Raw genomic sequence first — 12,277 nt, 5'->3', positions numbered from 1 at the left:
GCATTGATTTTGTGTTTTATTTCAAGCACTGGTATCAATATAAGCCTGATAGGAATAGTTTGTAATCATATAGGGATTAATTGGAAAAAAAATATATTGTGGAGAAGAAAATGGTGACTTGACTGATGCTTAGACGGGATTCGGACACCTGACTTCATTTCTCCGAAGTCTCTCTGCTTGTCTGACATCTGTCTCGCATCCTGATTGGCTGGCAGCAAATGTCAACAACACCCGCACGGCCCCCGCGAGCTAAGCAGGCCTTTTTCTGCTTAACCTGGCCTTTTTGATCAATTCCACAGCTGACCGAGTTTCTCGGGGAACACAAGAAGCGAGAGGTTCAGTCATCACTGGGAACTTTGGAAGTGTAGTCACCTTAAGTCAGGTCTGCTTTGGTGAACTTCAGAGGCATCATGACCAGTCTGCATCAAAACATTATCTGAAATGCTGTTGTAGGTTTCTGGCACTGATTCTTAATTCAGTTGCCATCCCTGATAGATGGCCATGGTAATGGTAATCATGCCCGCGTGGCAGGCGAGTCTCTTTGCTTGTTTGACGTCTGTGTCGCATCCTGATTGGCTGGCAGCAAATGTCAACAACACGCGCGTGGCCCGCGTTTGGCAAGTGAGAATTCTACCACTGAACCACCAATGCCACGTGGGGACACATTGTAAGAGAACAAAATTCAACTGTCAAGTGGATGAGCCTCTGCAAAGTGGCGCTGAATGACAAAACGTCACAATGTCATACTCTTTGGATTCAAGCACCTTCTGGCGTAATGGGATCCACAACAATCATGTCAGCTGTGGATGCCAGTTGGATGGGGACGACGTCGTCAGACGGCACTCCGCCGCTGGAGCAGGGAGGGAGGAGTGGTGCCGGAAGAGCCCCGGGAGGTGGGATTTGGAGCCGACAAGTGGGTCGGAGCGGCTCCGCCCGATACGCGTTTCGTAGCGCCTTGTCATTCCAGCAGCTTTCTGCCGCTATACTGGTTAGCTCAGTTGGTCAGCGTGTGGTGCTTTGTTGATAGCCAGAGAAGAAGCTCTCCTCTCCAAGGTCAAGTACAGTATGCCAGAAGATTTGACCATGTGAGTTGTCCTCATTCAATGAAGGCCTGGATAGCTCAGTTGGTAGAGCATCAGACTTTTAATCTGAGGGTCCAGGGTTCAAGTCGGGTGAAGGGAGGCCCCTTCCCTGAAATGTTAAACCTACTTCCTTTATCCTCCCTCTGTGGTCAAGTACAGTATGCCAGAAGATTTCTGCTCCTTCTTCCTCAACACCGAGATGACCGTGCACGCAAGGAATAACTTGTTTAAGTAAACCTTTTCGACCTAGCACCTTTGCGATCTTCCAGGACTGTGGATAAACGCCATTGTCAATAATTAAATTGAAGATATGGCATATCGGCTCCTGAATCAACTTTGCTGCCGCCCTCAGTAACCTACCATCCAAATTATCAATACCACATGGCTTATCGCTTTTAATGGAATGCAACAGTTTTCCTACCTCATCTACACTTATCCTCTTAAATTGAAAACTACACCGTTTATCCTACATAATATTGTTCTTTATAATAGAATCTGACAGTCTACCATCAACATCTATCATCTGATCTCTAATCAAATTTATTTTATTAATAAAAGGATATTGGTGCTCCCAGTCAGGTAACTGACATTTGGACAGGTTTTGAGTGGAGATGGGATTTGTCTTGGTCCTCGGTCGAACGGTTAGGGTCATTCATAAGCGCTATCTGCCAACTGCTGTCATTCTGAAGCGACTGACGACAGAAATACGAATAAAACCCGTCAATAAATGATAGACTTGAGTTTCTGGTAAGTACTACACAACAAGTTAAGGTGCTCAACTGGAGAAGGGAGTTAGGACTGGGTTTAAGGTTAGACCAATACTGTATTTGGCATAGAAATTGGGGCTCAGATTAGTGTTTGGTACTTGTACTGGTACTACACCGAGCAGCTGATGAACTGCTTTACTTCTACCTGTGCGACTGTCTTGGACAGTTTAGCCCCTCTGAAAGCCATGCGCCCCAAAACTAAACAGGAAGAGTGGCTCAACAATGTCACTCGAGCAGCCCGGCGTGAATGCCGAAAAGCAGAGCGCAGGTGGAAGAAAGACGGTCTACAGGTCCCCTATCAAATTCTCAAGGACAGTTGGAGACATTATCAGAATGTGGTGAAGATTGAGAAAACAAAATACCTCTCAGACTTGATATCAGACAATATTAACAACCCACGTGTTCTTTTTAAAACTATTGACTCTGTTTTAAATCCCAGTCCATCCACTATACTTGAACAATCATATGAAACGTGTGAAAACTTTTTGCAGTTTTTTAAGGACAAGGTTGCATCTGTACGAAGTAATATATCACCCCCCTCTTTTAATATGCCCACATTGACACAGTGCTCTAAAGGTTTTTATCAGTTTGAACCGGTGTCACTGGCTTTTATCACGGAGATAAGGGTCTTAAGCCTTCTTCTTCCCCCATCGACCCAGTCCCACCTTTTTTAGGGAGGTGTGGCCAACCGTGGGTCCTTCTGTGTGTGCCATCATCAACAGTAGCCTGGCCTCTGGTACCGTGCCATCTTTCTGTAAAAAGGCTACTGTTGAACCTTTGTTGAAAAAAACTAGTCTGGATCCTTCAATTTTATCAAATTATCGGCCAATCTCTAAACTGCCTTTTATCTCAAAGATTTTAGAAAGAAGTGTTCTTGCACAGATGCAACCTTTTTTAGATGAGAATGGGATTTTAGACACTTTCCAGTCAGGTTACAGGGCCTTTAATGGCACTGAGTCTGCACTTTTAAAGGTTTTTAACGACCTATTTTTAATAACTAAATTTAATAACGCCAAGGTCATGGGTTCAGCCCCCCGTACTGGTCACTCTTCTTTATGTGCTCCAGGAACAACAAAACGGGGACATCCCACTGGCCCCCATATCCAACATCACACCACCCATCCACCTGTGAAACACCCTCGACAAGGCCGCTGAAAACAGCATGTCAAAAGCAGAGTGGCAACAAACCTCTCGGCCACCGAGACTGCAAGAAGCAGCTCAATGGGGACAGTGGACCCCATTATCCTCTACCCAAAATTTAGACCACCAGTGTAGAGAATGCGGACCGTGAAAGGACAACACCCCGGCCCTCATAACCAACAGTACTACACCACAAGGTAAACAGCCTGGCGGCAACAAATGCCCAATCAAAGCGTCACAGACAGGATTCGAACCTGTGCGGGGAAACCCCATTGGATTTCGAGTCCAACGCCTTAACCTCTCGGCCACCGTGACTGCTTGGAAAAGACCAATGGGGGATTGTTGAAGGGATTGCTCAGTTGGTAGAACATCAGACTTTTAATCTGAGGGTCCAGGGTTCAAGTCCCTGTTCAGGCGGGTGAAGGGAGGCCCCTTCCCTGAAATGTTAAACCTACTTCCTTTATCCTCCTTCTGTGGTCAAGTACAGTATGCCAGAAGATTTCTGCTCCTTCTTCCTCAACACCGAGATGACCGTGCACGCAAGGAATAACTTGTTTAAGTAAACCTTTTCGACCTAGCACCTTTGCGATCTTCCAGGACTGTGGATAAACGCCATTGTCAATAATTAAATTGAAGATATGGCATATCGGCTCCTGAATCAACTTAGCTGCCGCCCTCAGTAACCTACCATCCAAATTATCAATACCACATGGCTTATCGCTATACTTGGGAACAATAAATCAAGGACTGGGTTTCTTCACTATTACATGACAAGAGACTAGTCGAGAGAACGTAGCCAGGATTAGGTTTGGGGTATTTGTCTGATGCTGAGGGACAGATCCTGGACTCATTTCCGATCCCAACATCTCTTCTACAAAAAAGCATTTGACTTCTTGGAGAATGTGGGCATCGATCCCGCTCCCTCTCGCATGCAAAGCGAGTGCTCTACCATTTGAGCTAATTCCCCTGCCATCACAGCGTTGACAGAGAAGGTTCAGTCTCATAACTATTTTGGTTCCTTTGCTGGAGTACGTCAATTCCGCAGCTGACCGAGTTTCTCGGGGAACACAAGGAGCGAGAGGTTCAGTCATCACTGGGAACATTGGAAGTGTAGTCACCTTAAGTCAGGTCTGCTTTGGTGAACTTCAGAGGCATCATGATCAATCTGCCTCAAAACATTATCTGAAATCCTGTGGCAGGTTTCTGGCATTGATTCTTAATTCAGTTGCCATCCCTGATAGATGGTAATGGTAATGGTAATCATGCCCGCGTGGCAGGCGAGTCTCTTTGCTTGTCTGACGTCTGTGTCGCATCCTGATTGGCTGGCAGCAAATGTCAACAACACGCGCGCGGCCCCCGCTTGGCAAGTGAGAATTCTACCACTGAACTACCAATGCTACATGGGGACACATTGTAAGAGAAAAATAATCAACTGTCAAGTGGATGAGCCTCTGCAAAGTGGCGCTGAATGACAACACATCACAATGTCATACTGTTTGGATTCAAGCACCTTCTGGCGTAATGGGATCCACAACAATCATGTCAGCTGTGGATGCAACGTCAATTCGTTCTTGAAGGGCAAGTGACAAAAAGAAGTACATGGTTCAGAATTCAGCTGCCAAAGTTTCAATGACCAAGCACCCAGGCACTGCTGGGATTCGAACCCAGGATCTCCTGTTTACTAGACAGGCACTTTGACCAGCTTAGCCACAGTGCCAGCAGTGCATCGGGCACCAACACAAAAACAGTTCGCCAATGGGGAAAAATGTTCATACAAGGGTGGGAGTCCAAAGTCCAACACATGTGTGAATTGAGAGTCCCTGGGTGGGCTCGAACCACCAACCTCTCAGTTAACAGCCAAACGTGCTGACCAATTGCGCGACAGAGACTACAACAGCATGACTGCAGTAAGGTTTCACTAAGCGCTGTCCACCTTAACTCTCGGGTGGTCCGGTCTGTTACGTTTCAGGTGTCATTCTGAATACTGTCCTTTCGCAGGAAAAGAGCCTTTGTACTTTTTCAACATGAGCTCTAAAGAAAGGTATACGCTGAGATATACTGCATTGGCCGGGAATCGGACCCGGGCCTCCCGCTTGGCAAGCGAGAATTCTACCACTGAACCACCAATGCCACGTTGGGAAAGACTGTCGGAGAAACAAATTAAATTGTCGAGTTGATGTGCCTCTGCAAAGTGACAAAACATCACAATACACGCACGGGATGCCAGGGGAGGCCGAGTACTAACAGAGCTGAGCGAGAGGGCATAAGAAAAAAAATAGTGACTTTGTGGTGGTTACCCGATAGCACCAAGGATATGGTGCACGTCTGATGCGTAATGCATGCCAGGTGATGTTCATCTAGCGAGCAGACATTCTTGTGGGGGACAAGCTCAACAGTAGGAATGTTAAGAGAACTGACCAGTCCGCTATCAATGAAGTTCTCGTCCGCCCCAGAGTCAATTAATGCTCTGGTAGAAGAAGCTTCCCCCGCCCAGGATATCGTACCTTCCACCTAAAGTCGGCCCACCAAAGCGGATGACGCAGCCGGTGTGGTTGGAGCAGGCAGTGCCAGCAGCTGGGGAATATCCCTGGTGGAGGAAGAGCGTTGGCGTGCTGGGCGAACTGGACAGCGGGAAATTGTGTGTAGGACTCCCACAGTACAGGCACAGCCACAGGCGTAGATGGTGACTCCTCTCCGCTGACGAAAGGCGACTGGCTCCCAGTTGGATGGGGACGACACTGCCGACGTCGTCAGACGGCACTCCGCCGCTGGAGCAGGGAGGGAGGAGTGGTGCCGGAAGAGCCCCGAGAGGTGGGATTTGGAGCCGACGTGTGGGTCAGAGCGGATCCGCACAATACGCGTTTTGTAGCGCCTTGTCATTCCAGCAGCTCTCTGCCGCTATCCCGGTTAGCTCAGTTGGTCAGTGTGTGGTGCTAATAATGCCAAGGTCATGGGTTCAGCCCCCCGTACTGGCCACTCTTCTGTATGTGCTCCAGGAACAACAAAACGGGGACATCCCACTGGCTCCCATATCCAACATCACACCACCCATCCACCTGTGAAACACCCTCGACAAGGCCGCTGAAAACAGCATGTCAAAAGCAGAGTGGCAACAAACCTCTCGGCCACCGAGACTGCAAGAAGCAGCTCAATGGGGACAGTGGACCCCATTATCCTCTACCCAAAAGTTAGACCACAAGTGTAGAGAATGCGGACTGTGAAAGGACAACACCCCGGCCCTCATAACCAACAGTACTCCACCACAAGGTAAACAGCATGGCGGCAACAAATGCCCAACCAAAGCGTCACAGACAGGATTCAAACCTGTGCGGGGAAACCCCATTGGATTTCGAGTCCAACGCCTTAACCTCTCGGCCACCATGACTGCTTGGAAAAGACCAATGGGGGATTGTTGAAGGGATTGTCCTGTTGCCCTTGTATTTTGTGGGCAAAAAGGAGGCGTTTGCCAGTGGGCCTCAGACCCTATCACTGGTCACCTGAACAGGGACTTGAATCCCGGACACTCAGATCAAAAGTCTAATGTTCAGGTGACTGGCTCAAACTTTGTCTTGTCTGACCACTCTTTTGTCCAGAAGATATTTGGCTAAAGTGGTCTCTTTTTCTTAAACCTGCAAATGTCCAAATGCACAAGGCTCTTTGTAGGGAGCCTTGACACAGAGTTTGCCAATTGGGAACCACACAAGTGCTGTGCAAGAGAGGAGCGCAAACATGAATAAACAAAAATCCAGAGAACGGCCCTGGGTGGGCTCGAACCACCAGCCTCCCGGTTAACAGCCGAGCGCTCTGACGGATTGCGCCACAGAGACTCACCCCCTGTTGACTTCTGTTCAGTTGAAGCCATACTAACGCATGCTATGCTTCCAGCATGCCCTTTGTTTTGGATGTGACTCGCACCTTCTGGTGTAACAATCAAGGCATTGCAAACCAGGACACCAGCTTTTCTCTTTGATGAACGCAAAGTATTTTTGGGTACAATCCAGGGGTCTTGTGCTCTCACGGAAATGGCTCTGTCCTTTTTCAACATGAGTTGAGACGAAATGTATTAAAATAGACAGACTGCATTGGTCACTCAATCATAATTTCCCAGTTTGCCAATTTCAGACTGCATGACAAAGAAACAAGTCAAACTCCATCGACAGGATGGACAGGGGACAACAAAGCAGGGAAGATAAGGGATAGGGAGGAGAGGGGAAAGATGCGACCGCCTTTGTTGAGAGCCAGAGAAGAAGCTCTCCTCTCTGCAAGGTCAAGTACAGTATGCCAGAAGATTTGACCTTGTGAGTTGTCCTCATTCAACAAAGGCCTGGATAGCTCAGTTGGTAGAGCATCGGACTTTTAATCTGAGGGTCCAGGGTTCAAGTCCCTGTTCAGGCGGGTGAAGGGAGGCCCCTTCCCTGAAATGTTAAACCTACTTCCTTTATCCTCCTTCTGTGGTCAAGTACAGTATGCCAGAAGATTTCTGCTCCTTCTTCCTCAACACCGAGATGACCGTGCACGCAAGGAATAACTTGTTTAAGTAAACCTTTTCGACCTAGCACCTTTGCGATCTTCCAGGACTGTGGATAAACGCCATTGTCAATAATTAAATTGAAGATATGGCATATCGGCTCCTGAATCAACTTAGCTGCCGCCCTCAGTAACCTACCATCCAAATGATCAATACCAAATGGCTTATCGCTATACTTGGGAACAATAAATCAAGGACTGGGTTTCTTCACTATTACATGACAAGAGACTAGTCGAGAGAACGTAGCCAGGATTAGGTTTGGGGTATTTGTCTGATGCTGAGGGACAGATCCTGGACTCATTTCCGATCCCAACATCTCTTCTACAAAAAAGCATTTGACTTCTTGGAGAATGTGGGCATCGATCCCGCTCCCTCTCGCATGCAAAGCGAGCGCTCTACCATTTGAGCTAATTCCCCTGCCATCACAGCGTTGACAGAGAAGGTTCAGTCTCATAACTATTTTGGTTCCTTTGCTGGAGTACGTCAATTCCGCAGCTGACCGAGTTTCTCGGGGAACACAAGGAGCGAGAGGTTCAGTCATCACTGGGAACATTGGAAGTGTAGTCACCTTAAGTCAGGTCTGCTTTGGTGAACTTCAGAGGCATCATGATCAGTCTGCCTCAAAACATTATCTGAAATCCTGTGGCAGGTTTCTGGCATTGATTCTTAATTCAGTTGCCATCCCTGATAGATGGTAATGGTAATGGTATTCATGCCCGCGTGGCAGGTGAGTCTCTTTGCTTGTCTGACGTCTGTGTCGCATCCTGATTGGCTGGCAGCAAATGTCAACAACACGCGCGCGGCCCCCGCTTGGCAAGTGAGAATTCTACCACTGAACTACCAATGCTACATGGGGACACATTGTAAGAGAAAAATAATCAACTGTCAAGTGGATGAGCCTCTGCAAAGTGGCGCTGAATGACAACACATCACAATGTCATACTGTTTGGATTCAAGCACCTTCTGGCGTAATGGGATCCACAACAATCATGTCAGCTGTGGATGCAACGTCAATTCGTTCTTGAAGGGCAAGTGACAAAAAGAAGTACATGGTTCAGAATTCAGCTGCCAAAGTTTCACTGACCAAGCACCCAGGCACTGCTAGGATTCGAACCCAGGATCTCCTGTTTACTAGACAGGCACTTTGACCAGCTTAGCCACAGTGCCAGCAGTGCATCGGGCACCAACACAAAAACAGTTCGCCAATGGGGAAAAATGTTCATACAAGGGAGGGAGTCCAAAGTCCAACACATGTGTGAATTGAGAGTCCCTGGGTGGGCTCGAACCACCAACCTCTCAGTTAACAGCCAAACGTGCTGACCAATTGCGCGACAGAGACTACAACAGCATGACTGCAGTAAGGTTTCACTAAGTGCTGTCCACCTTAACTCTCGGGTGGTCCGGTCTGTTACGTTTCAGGTGTCATTCTGAATACTGTCCTTTCGCAGGAAAAGAGCCTTTGTACTTTTTCAACATGAGCTCTAAAGAAAGGTATAAGCTGAGATATACTGCATTGGCCGGGAATCAGACCAGGGCCTCCCGCTTGGCAGGATTAGGTTTGGGGTATTTGTCTGATGCTGAGGGACAGATCCTGGACTCATTTCCGATCCCAACATCTCTTCTACAAAAAAGCATTTGACTTCTTGGAGAATGTGGGCATCGATCCCGCTCCCTCTCGCATGCAAAGCGAGCGGTCTACAATTTGAGCTAATTCCCCTGCCATCACAGCGTTGACAGAGAAGGTTCAGTCTCATAACTATTTTGGTTCCTTTGCTGGAGTACGTCAATTCCGCAGCTGACCGAGTTTCTCGGGGAACACAAGGAGCGAGAGGTTCAGTCATCAGGTCGAACTGGACAGCGGGAAATTGTGTGTAGGACTCCCACAGTACAGGCACAGCCACAGGCGTAGCCGGTGACTCCTCTCCGCTGACGAAAGGCGACTGGCTCCCAGTTGGATGGGGACGACACTCCCGACGTCGTCAGACGGCACTCCGCCGCTGGAGCAGGGAGGGAGGAGTGGTGCCGGAAGAGCCCCGGGAGGTGGGATTTGGAGCCGACGTGTGGGTCAGAGCGGATCCGCACGATACGCGTTTTGTAGCGCCTTGTCATTCCAGCAGCTCTCTGCCGCTATCCCGGTTAGCTCAGTTGGTCAGTGTGTGGTGCTAATAACGCCAAGGTCATGGGTTCAGCCCCCCGTACTGGCCACTCTTCTTTATGTGCTCCAGGAACAACAAAACGGGGACATCCCACTGGCTCCCATATCCAACATCACACCACCCATCCACCTGTGAAACACCCTCGACAAGGCCGCTGAAAACAGCATGTCAAAAGCAGAGTGGCAACAAACCTCTCGGCCACCGAGAAGCAGCTCAATGGGGACAGTGGACCCCATTATCCTCTACCCAAAATTTAGACCACCAGTGTAGAGAATGCGGACCGTGAAAGGACAACACCCCGGCTCTCATAACCAACAGTACTCCACCACAAGGTAAACAGCATGGCGGCAACAAATGCCCAACCAAAGCGTCACAGACAGGATTCGAACCTGTGCGGGGAAACCCCATTGGATTTCGAGTCCAACGCCTTAACCTCTCGGCCACCGTGACTGCTTGGAAAAGACCAATGGGGAATTGTTGAAGGGATTGTCCTGTTGCCCTTGTATTTTGTGGGCAAAAAGGAGGCGTTTGCAAGTGGACCTCAGACCCTATCACTGGTCACCTGAACAGGGACTTGAATCCCGGACACTCAGATCAAAAGTCTAATGTTCAGGTGACTGGCTCAAACTTTGTCTTGTCTGACCACTCTTTTGTCCAGAAGATATTTGGCTAAAGTGGTCTCTTTTTCTTAAACCTGCAAATGTCCAAATGCACAAGGCTCTTTGTAGGGAGCCTTGACACAGAGTTTGCCAATTGGGAACCACACAAGTGCTGTGCAAGAGAGGAGCGCAAACATGAATAAACAAAAATCCAGAGAACGTCCCTGGGTGGGCTCGAACCACCAGCCTCCCGGTTAACAGCCGAGCGCTCTGACCGATTGCGCCACAGAGACTCACCCCCCCCTTCTGTTCAGTTGAAGCCATACTAACGCATGCTATGCTTCCAGCATGCCCTTTGTTTTGGATGTGACTCGCACCTTCTGGTGTAACAATCGAGGCATTGCAAACCAGGACACCAGCTTTTCTCTTTGATGAACGCAAAGTATTTTTGGGTACAATCCAGGGGTCTTGTGCTCTCACGGAAATGGCTCTGTCCTTTTTCAACATGAGTTGAGACGAAATGTATTAAAATAGACAGACTGCATTGGTCACTCAACCATAATTTCTCAGTTTGCCAATTTCAGACTGCATGACAAAGAATCAAGTCAAACTCCATCGACAGGATGGACAGGGGACAACAAAGCAGGGAAGATAAGGGATAGGGAGGAAAGGGGAAAGATGTGACCGCCTTTGTTGAGAGCCAGAGAAGAAGCTCTCCTCTCTGCAAGGTCAAGTACAGTATGCCAGAAGATTTGACCTTGTGAGTTGTCCTCTTTCAACAAAGGCCTGGATAGCTCAGTTGGTAGAGCATCAGACTTTTAATCTGAGGGTCCAGGGTTCAAGTCCCTGTTCAGGCGGGTGAAGGGAGGCCCCTTCCCTGAAATGTTAAACCTACTTCCTTTATCCTCCTTCTGTGGTCAAGTACAGTATGCCAGAAGATTTCTGCTCCTTCTTCCTCAACACCGAGATGACCGTGCACGCAAGGAATAACTTGTTTAAGTAAACCTTTTCGACCTAGCACCTTTGCGATCTTCCAGGACTGTGGATAAACGCCATTGTCAATAATTAAATTGAAGATATGGCATATCGGCTCCTGAATCAACTTAGCTGCCGCCCTCAGTAACCTACCATCCAAATGATCAATACCACATGGCTTATCGCTATACTTGGGAACAATAAATCAAGGACTGGGTTTCTTCACTATTACATGACAAGAGACTAGTCGAGAGAACGTAGCCAGGATTAGGTTTGGGGTATTTGTCTGATGCTGAGGGACAGATCCTGGACTCATTTCCGATCCCAACATCTCTTCTACAAAAAAGCATTTGACTTCTTGGAGAATGTGGGCATCGACCCCGCTCCCTCTCGCATGCAAAGCGAGCGCTCTACCATTTGAGCTAATTCCCCTGCCATCACAACGTTGACAGAGAAGGTTCAGTCTCATAACTATTTTCGTTCCTTTGCTGGAGTACGTCAATTCCGCAGCTGACCGAGTTTCTCGGGGAACACAAGGAGCGAGAGGTTCAGTCATCACTGGGAACATTGGAAGTGTAGTCACCTTAAGTCAGGTCTGCTTTGGTGAACTTCAGAGGCATCATGATCAGTCTGCCTCAAAACACGCAAACTGAAACACGCGTGCGGCCCCCGCTTGGCAAGTGAGAATTCTACCACTGAACTACCAATGCTACATGGGGACACATTGTAAGAGAAAAATAATCAACTGTCAAGTGGATGAGCCTCTGCAAAGTGGCGCTGAATGACAACACATCACAATGTCATACTGTTTGGATTCAAGCACCTTCTGGCGTAATGGGATCCACAACAATCATGTCAGCTGTGGATGCAACGTCAATTCGTTCTTGAAGGGCAAGTGACAAAAAGAAGTACATGGTTCAGAATTCAGCTGCCAAAGATTCACTGACCAAGCACCCAGGCACTGCTGGGATTCGAACCCAGGATCTCCTGTTTACTAGACAGGCACTTTGACCAGCTTAGCCACAGTGCC

The 12,277-nt window shown here is 48.2% G+C and overlaps 10 non-coding genes across 10 annotated transcripts; 2 read left to right on the top strand and 8 right to left on the bottom strand.

The window, feature by feature from the left end:
- Window positions 1-3,222: 3,222 nt before the first annotated feature.
- Window positions 3,223-3,304, bottom strand: trnas-cga (transfer RNA serine (anticodon CGA)). The gene has a single exon. It is a non-coding gene; the product is annotated as a tRNA-Ser (tRNA).
- Window positions 3,305-4,632: 1,328 nt separating this feature from the next.
- Window positions 4,633-4,706, bottom strand: trnat-agu (transfer RNA threonine (anticodon AGU)). Its single transcript has one exon. It is a non-coding gene; the product is annotated as a tRNA-Thr (tRNA).
- A 342-nt stretch (window positions 4,707-5,048) lies between these two features.
- trnag-gcc (transfer RNA glycine (anticodon GCC)) lies at window positions 5,049-5,119 on the bottom strand. Its single transcript has one exon. It is a non-coding gene; the product is annotated as a tRNA-Gly (tRNA).
- Window positions 5,120-6,292: 1,173 nt separating this feature from the next.
- Window positions 6,293-6,374, bottom strand: trnas-cga (transfer RNA serine (anticodon CGA)). Its single transcript has one exon. It is a non-coding gene; the product is annotated as a tRNA-Ser (tRNA).
- A 937-nt stretch (window positions 6,375-7,311) lies between these two features.
- On the top strand, window positions 7,312-7,384 carry trnak-uuu (transfer RNA lysine (anticodon UUU)). Its single transcript has one exon. It is a non-coding gene; the product is annotated as a tRNA-Lys (tRNA).
- Window positions 7,385-8,610: 1,226 nt separating this feature from the next.
- trnat-agu (transfer RNA threonine (anticodon AGU)) lies at window positions 8,611-8,684 on the bottom strand. The gene has a single exon. It is a non-coding gene; the product is annotated as a tRNA-Thr (tRNA).
- Window positions 8,685-10,041: 1,357 nt separating this feature from the next.
- On the bottom strand, window positions 10,042-10,123 carry trnas-cga (transfer RNA serine (anticodon CGA)). Its single transcript has one exon. It is a non-coding gene; the product is annotated as a tRNA-Ser (tRNA).
- A 368-nt stretch (window positions 10,124-10,491) lies between these two features.
- Window positions 10,492-10,565, bottom strand: trnan-guu (transfer RNA asparagine (anticodon GUU)). Its single transcript has one exon. It is a non-coding gene; the product is annotated as a tRNA-Asn (tRNA).
- Window positions 10,566-11,056: 491 nt separating this feature from the next.
- trnak-uuu (transfer RNA lysine (anticodon UUU)) lies at window positions 11,057-11,129 on the top strand. Its single transcript has one exon. It is a non-coding gene; the product is annotated as a tRNA-Lys (tRNA).
- A 1,074-nt stretch (window positions 11,130-12,203) lies between these two features.
- On the bottom strand, window positions 12,204-12,277 carry trnat-agu (transfer RNA threonine (anticodon AGU)). The gene has a single exon. It is a non-coding gene; the product is annotated as a tRNA-Thr (tRNA).

The sequence above is a fragment of the Doryrhamphus excisus genome, chromosome 11 (genome assembly GCF_030265055.1).
Source record: "Doryrhamphus excisus isolate RoL2022-K1 chromosome 11, RoL_Dexc_1.0, whole genome shotgun sequence".
NCBI lineage: Eukaryota > Metazoa > Chordata > Actinopteri > Syngnathiformes > Syngnathidae > Doryrhamphus > Doryrhamphus excisus.
This window is presented reverse-complemented; position numbering and strand designations above follow the sequence as displayed.